The following is a 10,223-nucleotide window of genomic DNA, read 5'->3' on the forward strand; positions in this document are numbered from 1 at the left end:
AGACCAAAATAAACAATTGGGACCTCATCAAACTAAGAAGCTTCTGTACAGCTAGAGAAACAATCAACAAAGTAAAAAGGCAACCCACAGAATGGGAGAAGATCTTCGCACACGACTTAGGTGATAGAGGGCTGATCTCCAGAATATACAAAGAGCTACAAAACAACCAAAATGTCAAAACAAACAAGCCACTCAAGAAATGGGCATGGGAAATGGGCAAACACTTCACAAAGGAACAAACCCAAATGGCAAATAAACATATGAAAAAATGCTCAAGTTCCCTGGCAATAAGGGAAATCCAAATTAAAACATCAATGAGGTACCACCTAACGCCAGTAAGACTGGCCCACATGAATAAAAGCACCAACAACACTTGTTGGCGAGGTTGCGGGGAAAAGGGAACCCTACTCCACTGCTGGTGGGGCTGCAGGCTGGTACAGCCTCTATGGCAATCAGTATGGAGAATATTCAAACAACTCAAATACAACATACCGTATGACCCGGCAATAGCACTCCTAGGAATATATCCAGAACACTTGTTTTATGAGAAACCAACATGCACTCCTATGTTCATAGCAGCACAATCAGTAATTGCAAAAACATGGAAGCAGCCAAAATGCCCATCAACAGAGGATTGGATAAGAAAGCTATGGTTCATCTACTCCATGGAATACTACTCAGCTATTAAAAAAAAACAAAATGCAGTTCTTTGTGGCCAAATGGGCCAAACTGGAAACCATAATGCTAAGGGAAATGAGCCAATCCCAAAAGGTTAAATACCACATGTTTGCCTTAATTTAAGATGATATGATGTTATGTATAACATGTTATGTTTTGAATGTTATAGGCTGTGTATAAACTAAAATTGAAATGTCAATGAGGTGGTCACAGAAGGTGGCTGGGAACTCGCATTTACTTTTAACGTATTGGTTACTCATTACTATGTCAATTAATTCCATGGTGATGTAAATTTTTGCTGATGGTATGTTGGAGCTTTTAATTGATCGGGATGATAGTCTGCTGGCTCTGTCTTCAGACCAGAGAGTGTATACCTAAGAAGCCGTTGAGCTTGACTGGACAATAAGATGCTGGACTCTATGTTTGGTATATGCTTGCAATGGGGGAATCTCAACTGAACTTGAACTGTGGTTATGCAACAAGGTGGAGAAATCCACCATGGTGGGAGGGTTTGGGGAGGGGTGGGGAGAATCCCAGTACCTATGAAACTGTGTCACATAATACAATGTAATTAATGAATTTAAAATAAAATTTAAAAAAATGTATAATGGGTTACATATTTCACTGTGTTTTTATCATTGAAATATATTTTATTCAACAAACATTTATCATAGTGTATCATATTCAAGACGCTATGTCTTAAAAAGTAAGAAGTATCGCTTTTCTTGCCAACCTGCACTTCTTACTTTTCCATTATCCTCTTTCACATTTTAGATGCTTATTGTCAAGCAATTAGTTGGTAACATTTTCCTTTAAGTGAACTACCTATTATTAAATGCACAACAATGTTACGTATATTCAAATGTAAGACAAGTCATGCCAAGAAGTTACTTTCTGTTTCCACAACTAGAGCCAAGGAAGCTTTGGCTAATTAGAATGTGCTGATCGCTAGCTAACAAGTTCAGTAAGCCTGCTTCCTTCTTGCCATCCCGTGCGGCTGCATCGCCCAGTGCCCTGGGCTGGGAGACGTCTCCACCAAGGAGGGTGCAAGAGACATGTGTCCTTTACATGAGGAAAACCAGAGGACCAGGGTGTTGCCAAAGAATCTGCTATTCATATTTTCATTACATAATTTTATTAAAATCCACATTTCTTTGACATTAGGACTATCTTAACCTCTGAATGTTTTACCCCAAGGTTTCCTATTCATGTGATCTGCCTGCCGATGCCTATCCCTCTCGTCCATGAATAAAATCCTTCATTCCATCAGCCCTAGGTTACAAATCTGCCTTGATCAACGGATTGCTTGTAGAACTGACATGAGAGGAAGTTTTCAGTCTGTTGGCAGGGTTTGAATTGCACTGTGATTTTTTTTTTGCATATGAATTTAGCTAGTAGTCCCAGGAAGAGTGATCTGCCCCAGCAGATGTGAACACAAACTAAAATCTGAGACAAAGCACTCAGCAAACCACAGACCTAACAAACAAGGAAAATAAACACCAAATGTGGTTCACCACTGAGGTATGTATCTTTATGCACCATTATCACAACAGTACCTAACAACCTGGTTTATCATAGGTAATTTCAGCATAAATTCCAAACTTTATAACACTAGAATTTTTAAACCTTTTTTATACTTAAAAACTCCAAAATCTAACACACATAATTCCTTTTTTCAATGACCTTTAAAGAGTTAGACTGCCTAACATTCCACATTTGCAATCCTGAGATCACACAAGATATAAAACTTGCTAAATTTACTTGCTTTCTTTTGCCTTCTTTTCTATTTTTTTAGATGACATATCTCTTTGTAACCAAAAGTAGCTTTAACTGAAATCACTTTCTGCTAATATATTAAAAGAACATCTTACTCCAAAAATTGCAGAACAAATCTGTGAAGGATTTAATTACTGATGATCTTTTCTTAAAACTTTTTTCAGGAGCACCTCACTTCATCTTTCAACAAATAAGATGTTTATTTAATACTGATTTTATACTATGCTACAGGCTTGAATTAAAAATATGATTTTTAAAAAATACCATTTTCCCAAAGATATGTGTGGGTTTGGTAGATTCATCTCTTGGAGTATTCTGCTTGCTTTGTGGTACTTCCATTTGCTTCCCATGTGCTCATGGCTCTAACAGGGAAATGAGTCAGGGCTGTGCAGGCAGATGACCTTGGCCGGAAGCAGGGGGAACAGCAGTCTTCCTTCCCATTCACCTAAGGCACAGCTACACACGTGTCTTCTACTCCACTAGCAGCACACACAGCATAACTGGACAGCCACGAGAAAGACAAAGCTGCTATCCTGGAAAGAAGGAAGACCGAAACCATCCCCACATGGCTAGCCCAATGTGAACTACAGATCCACGTGCAGAATATAGTGGCATGAGCAGCCCAACACTCCAGGCACTCAGAGACAAAGTGTCTCAAGTGCAAACATCCATGGAAAACCTGGAGAACACTGGCAAACGTCCTGTGGCCAGAGGAGCCACATTTACCTCATGCACTACCCAGAACGTCAGTGAAACGGGCCCTGATGTTTCTTACATTCTTCAGTGTGTGCCTGAGCCACTTACTTGTCACTGTAATTGTTCCTTAGTTCCCATTCACTATAAATTTTAGGATAGAAATTCAGAAAAGTAATATCAAGACTCCTCAGATGGAAACCTTTCCAGGAATGGCAATTACACAGCATACTCTGGAAGAATTTTGTTTAATATTTGCCAATTAATATTGATTGGATAGCTGTGCCCTTTGTCTCTGCGGCAAAAGCCTCAGGGAAGCTTGATTTGTAAACCCCAGGACAGGGCAGAAGCCCTGTGGGTGTGCACATGGCATGAAGGCTGGGGCCTGTAAACGTCACTTCAGTTAATTTATAAAAAGTCATCTTTTTCACAGAAAGGGAGGAGTATGAGAAATGCTCTGTTGGACACCAATTTTCTCCTGACAATTTGCATGCCTCTTTGCACGTTACTTGACTTAATCCTTTCCACAATGTTGAGATACACTGTTATCTGCTTGTTATATACAGAGCTACCACAGGCCTGAGGGTTTATGTTTGTTGTCCATGACAAGAAGATGCTTGAATAACAAATATCACAGTTTAATTTTGCTTCACAGAAAGTAATATTTATCTTATGAGAGAGGTCAAAGATACTAACATTTGGGTTCAAGTATTTTACATTTCCTGCTATGTTTTATTGCACTTATTTGTCATTTTTAACATTCTCTTTATTTGATTTTTACAATTCAAATGGATAAAATGATATTTGGGTTCAAGTGGTTTAAGTTCAACACAAAGCTCTTGAGCACTCCCTGCTACTGCTGCATTGCACACGCAGGAGTGTGATAAAGGAGTTCTGAAAGGTATTCACCAAAAAATTCAAAAAAACTTTTCCCTGATTTTCATTTGTTGTATGTCTTCCCTACATGCACATACATTTTTCAAGAACATTGTGTACACAAGTTCTAATTTTATATGCAGACTTGGCTATCTATAAAAATGTTCCACATTTTATCTTGGCAGTTACACTTATAAATAGCTGATGGTCTCTTTAAACAACATAGCATGATTCATCGCATCTTCTTGTCCCTATATCCAAATATCAGCAAGCACTCTACCTGTTATCTTCTAATTATTTCTACAGGATAATTCTATAGGATGTTTTCTCTACCCCTTTTCTTAGCTCCTGCATTCAGAATCTTTGTCCTGCACCGCTGTTACTGTGACTAACCTGGTTGGTATGTTTCTAATCTCATCCATAAATATGCTAGGTTCTGAAGTGTAGCGAAATTGTCATTGCTTAAAAATATCTTCAGCCACATCCAAATCTAAACCATAACAACTAATCACCTGTTTCAGCAAATGAGTGCAGCTCGTCTGCCCGCAGAATAACAATTGATCTTCCTTGACAATTTCTCTGCCTTTCCCTCCTTTTCAATTACATCAGGTTGCTTTAATTTTATCAGATATGCCATCCAATCTGACCATGTGACTTGATGTTAAAAACAATTCCAGCATATTCCAAAATACTAAAATTACTTATAAAATCAGATCACCTGATTCGACAGGAAAATCAAAATGAAAAGTATCAGTTTTTTTCTGAAAAGATAAATCCTAAATCCTACCTGGAAACCCAACTATAGCACAGCAGGTATGAAAATAAAGTAGGGGTGTAGGAGAAACTATTGGATGTCAACAGAAGAGTCAGTCGAGCCTTTAGCCATGTTTACTAGTGAGAGATGACTTCCTCATAGAAGGAGCAAGCCTCACGGACAAAGGCTGAATATAAATCCCACTGTCTTGCTGAGAAGCACACTTTAAGGACACTGGGTATCTAAGATCTCTATTAGAGAAAGATGCTGAACTCGCCAACAGCTTCTGCTAGGAAGACTGGCCTCCAGCTGGCTCTGTTACATCTCTTAACATAAAAAGACCCTCTGGTGTCTTCTCAATAATTTCACTAATCCTTTTGAGATTTTTTCTTAAGCACTGCCCCTCTTTGAATAATCATAGTTGATGCACTTCATCACACAGTCCAGAACTTAAATCAACTTGAACTTAAATGCTACTTACCTGAATAAGGAACATAAGTAGGAAAGAATGTGGTATGTTCTGTAAGTCGAAACTGAGATAAATTATATTCTATTAAACATTAAAACAGAGAATCCTATTGTTAGCTTTTATATGCATTGAAGTTGCTACTCAGAGCTAATTTCCTGCAGCTGCATCCTCTTTTCAGCCAAAATATCAGACGCAGCAAGGTGCCTAGGAATAAGGTTCCTACCTTATTCCAACAAGGTAGCAATGGGGAAGCGGGTGGTGGTCCAGCAAAGGGGAGAGCAAAGACAAGGGGAAAGGACGCATGTGGAGGCTCATTTTTACTTACAACTCAGGTGAGCCTGAAAGGTGTGGGGGATGTAGGGAATTGGCCTGGGAGGGGCTCCAGCCCCAAGAGATTGGAGACTGAGATGATCAGAACCACAGGTGACTGGTACAGGGAAGGGCCTCGAAAGATTGGTGTCTGGGGTTGTCAGGTAAGACACCATGAGGTTATAGCCCATCGGCGGACAACTGGAACAGTGGGAAAGGGAGGCAAATTTCTAACACATGACAGAGGCCTTCAGAGCCGATAATCAAGTCACTCCTCACACCCTTGCTGTCTGGATTCGTCCTTGACCTCATGAACCACACAGGCAGAGAGCCTGTATCGCAGCACAGACACACATGTACCATCCACTCAATAAAAGCTTGGCCAATTTATAAGTATACCACGAGGGGAGGATGCACTGGCCATGTATGGGCCCCTATGACTTCCAGAAGCACTCCTCTAGCCTCTCTCTCCAGACCGTCATGGAGTGTGTTCGTGATTATTTTTAGAATCTATTTCTGATAGTAACAGAGTTTTTGCTTTCTTTGGGTGTTTATTTTTTTCACACCCCACCCCAATCGCCCTTAGTTAAGTTTCTTCCCTCATTTCAAATTAGAAAATTTTTTAGAGCAAAATGATATTTGGGGACAATATTTTAGGACAGCAAAGGCAAACATCTAAGATAGTGTCTCATTCCCTCTTAAACTTTCCATTATTGTTGCCTAACAATGAAAAAGCATCTAATCACAGTTCTCTATCTTAAAAACTTAGAGCAGCATTGACCAGAGAATCATTTTATATTTTTACTTATTTAACTTGATGACAGATGAGATGATGGCGAGAAAATCACACTGAAAATTCCAGTTTATACTTTGGTCCTCATATGTGTGTGAACCAATCCACAGACTTAAAATAATCTTATTTAAATTTTTACAGTGCTGGTAAGAAGAAACTATGAGAAAAAAAAACTTTCTTGTTATTTTGGAAACTTTTATAAGAAAAATATCATGATGTTTTTCCTCAAATGGTTAAATTGGCATTAAAAGACATTTAAAGCTAAGTTTTAATTTTCACACCCCACTTCCTCATAGCTATAGATGTTTTTTATGTGGCACCTTTGCTTTAAGCAGTACCACATGTTTTATAGGCTGTAAGTTACTAATCAAAAGTGTAACTATGCTTAAATTTGAATATATTTCACTTATCTTAAAGGTAAGTACTATTTTAAGTTTTCTGCACTTTCCAATTTTTTTCACCTCTAAAATATAAGTCAAGTTTCCTTCTGCCAACAAGCTGAACATATTTTTAAAGCTAGTAGCGGAATGGAAAGGATAGAAAAGAGGAGACTGCTTTATGAGATCAGACCTTTGCTAGTTCTGTGTCAAAAGATTACTTCCGGCAGTGGCCATTATCTGATGACTTACAAGGTGAATAAAAATGCAGTTTTGGATATTTTGATGAGTTTGGGATATTTTACACGGAGATAAATTTTGTGATAAATACTTATGGGGAAAGTGAAGTATATATATTAGAAAATATCCATAGAAAGAATTTTTTAAATCCATTAGAACATGGATTTTTTAAAAGGTACCAAAGGATTTTGACTCTATCAAGATAGAAACACTTGGGGCAGGAGTTTGGTGTAGTCGAGTTAACCTGCAGCCTCTGCATGTGCCTGGCTTCAATGCTCAGCTCCAGCTCCTGACCCCAGCTGTCAGCTAATGAGGACTCCAGGAGGCCAGCATTGGTGATGGCTCAAGTCACAGCCTAGTCAGGAGTCACTCGCTGACTCCATGCTAGGGCTTTCATTGAGCTCCTGGCTCCTGGCTTTGGCCAAGGTTGAGAACATTTGGAGAGTCAGAGAGTGAGTGAATGGATCTCTCTCACTCGCTCTCTTTCCCTCTCTCCCTGTCTCCCCTCCCAATCTTCCTCTGTTCTTCTTTCTCTTCCTATCATAAATATTTAAAAAAAAATGAAGAAGCCAGGTGATTACCTAACTTTTCATTTTCACACAGTTTTATAGCAGATACAAGAAATATCAGAAAGCTTAAACTCTAGTCCCCTTCTTGTATTCTGTGACATGGACCTTATGTCCAGTTCCTAATGCTGCAATCCCTAACAAGCTTTTGTGTGGAGCATGGTTAGTGACCGCCTCTCAGTGAGGATGGTGTCTTCTGTATGCTTGGGGCTAACAGGCACAACCTGCCTACCAACTGCTTGAACTCACATTTCTTGTTTCTGCTAAGTAATATGTCACCCTGATAGAGGGTAAACATGAAAGCAAATTATTTCAGTGAGATTATTGTGTTTATTTAAGGTATTTCTTTTACTCTAGCACTTCCTGATTCTCTGGCTTTGTCTTAATTAATACTTCAATATGAACCTTTTACTTGGTTATAGCTTGGATTTGGCTTTTTACTTGAAAAAATGGAGAGAACGAGACAGAAAGAACTCCCATTTGCTGTTTCATTTCCCAGTGTCCACATTGAGACATTTCACGAACCATCCATGAGTTAGTCCTTTCACTGATTAGGGACTGAGGCACAAGGACATTAGATAACTTTCACAAAGTCACTGCTCTTCAGAAGCTTAGGACCATGCTTTTGACCAAAAACCAAGCCTCATTAGTAGCTTTCTCTTAAGGATGAGTACTTTCAAATACAAACTGATAGGAATAACTAAGAATCTTCCTAAGGTGAGGCATGAGAGAATGTTTTTGAAAACACATTCAGTAGTCAAAATACAAAGTTCTGAAATATTTAAGCTCCTGATTACTTTTCATTGATCAGAGAGAACAATGCTCTTGTCTTTAGGATCCTAGCAAGCCCAACAGCCTCCACTCCCTGGCAAGACTCAGTCGTACTCAATGTACTCCAGGTACAAGCTGATTGTTGAAGCTACAACAAGCATTCATTTAGTCAATACATTTTTATTGGAAAGAATTGTAAGTGTGAGACACTAAGGATTCATTGGAGGAAACTGAACATGATCCCTAACATTGTCATTGTCTTTCAAAAGAAAGTACTAAAAGGAGCAAGTGCTACTGCTCAACTGGAGTAACTTACAGAAAGGTATGTGCCACGAGGACAGTGAGAACTAACAGAGTCTGACCTGACAGAGCTGGAAGGGGTATATCCCAACCACAGGATGAAGAAGGCTTCTCTTTGCAGGGAGGCGCAACACCTGCAAGGTCTGCAGATGGAGGGACTCTAAAATGGTCCCCAGACTGAAAGGAGACAAGGACAACCAGAAGCCAAATACCAATGATCATTTCTCAGTGTGAAGGTCAAGCGTGGGGATGCACATATGGCCATGTAAGACTCCCAGAATGTTAATGTGATTCTGTCCTCTCTTTCACTAAGAGTAAGACACACCTAAGGAGTTTAAGTAGGGGGTGATGTGATCAAAACTTACTAAGAAGGACAGACATTTGGTGCAGAGCTTTAAAAAAATGCCTCTTGGGATACGCACATTCTATATCTGAATACCTGGCTTAGAATCCCAGGTCTACTTCCCATTTCATCTTACTGCTAATGCACACCCTGGGAAGGCAATGATAATGGCTCATGTAGTAGAATCCCTGATACAAATTAGGGAGACCTGGACCGAGTGCTTGGTTCTTAACTTTGATCTAGCCCAGCAGAGGGTTTAACAGTTATTGGTTGGAATGAAGTAACAGAAGCAAGAATTCTGTGTCTGTGTGTCTGTATGCATTTTACGCATTTAAAATTAGTAAAAGCAAGTATAAATTTTAAGAACTCAGAAAATATCACAATAGTCACAGCACACATACTGACGCTTGCAAAGGTGAATTGAAGATGGTGACTTAAAGGTCCTTGGAAGTAGACACAAGAATACTCTGTGTGCTAGAGCAGCCATTTGAGAAAGGTTTGATATAACCCATAAAGAACAAAGATACATAACATGAGTACAGTAGAAAAAGAACAAAATAACCTGAAGCTTCTTGATAAAGTAAAAAAAAGGACAGGTCAGATACAAGCATCAACTACAGAAGAGACTGCTGCGCTGTGGGAAAAGGGCTTAAATCCCAAGTATTCAGGAAAATTTCAAGGTACATGATCAATATTCAAAAATCAACTAGATAGGCCCAGCACGGTAGCATAATGGCTAAAGTCCTCACCTTGCTTCCACTGGGATCACATATGGATGCCAGTTCATGTCCCACTGCTCCATTTCCTTTCCAGCTTCCTGTTTATGGCCTGGGAAAGCAGTTGAGGATGACCCAAAGCCTTCGTATCCCCCACACACATGGGAAACCCGGAAGAGGCTCTTCGCTCCTGACCTTGGATCAGCTCAGCTCTGGCTGTTGTGGCCACTTGGGGAGTGAACCAGTGGTTGGAAGATCTTTTTCTCTCTGTTTATCAATATAAATATAAATAAGTAAGTCTTTCCAATAAAAATAAATAAGTCTTAAAAAACTATTCTTGTAATCACTAGTAAACAAAATTTCTGAAATTGAAATAAAACAATTGCATTTAAAATAGCCTAGAAATGATAAACATTTAAACATAATATAAACAAAAGCAATTTAAGATTGTCACACATAAACCTATAAAACACTGCTGAAAAGTTAAATGGATAAATTCCCCATATCAATGAATCAAGAGGTAATATTATTTATATAGCACTAAGTAATGTATAGATTCAAA

At 39.0% G+C, this 10,223-nt stretch overlaps 1 long non-coding RNA gene across 1 annotated transcript in view; it reads right to left on the reverse strand.

Moving 5' to 3' along the window:
* The window catches only part of LOC131481309 (uncharacterized), a 61,086-nt gene extending 51,165 nt beyond the window's left edge, over positions 1 to 9,921 (reverse strand). Inside the window, exon 1 of the long non-coding RNA XR_009246220.1 lies at positions 9,695 to 9,921. This is a non-coding gene — a long non-coding RNA (uncharacterized LOC131481309). The remainder of the gene's footprint in view (positions 1 to 9,694) is intronic.
* Positions 9,922 to 10,223: the final 302 nt, after the last annotated feature.

Source organism: Ochotona princeps, chromosome 10 (assembly GCF_030435755.1).
Source record: "Ochotona princeps isolate mOchPri1 chromosome 10, mOchPri1.hap1, whole genome shotgun sequence".
Taxonomy (NCBI): domain Eukaryota; kingdom Metazoa; phylum Chordata; class Mammalia; order Lagomorpha; family Ochotonidae; genus Ochotona; species Ochotona princeps.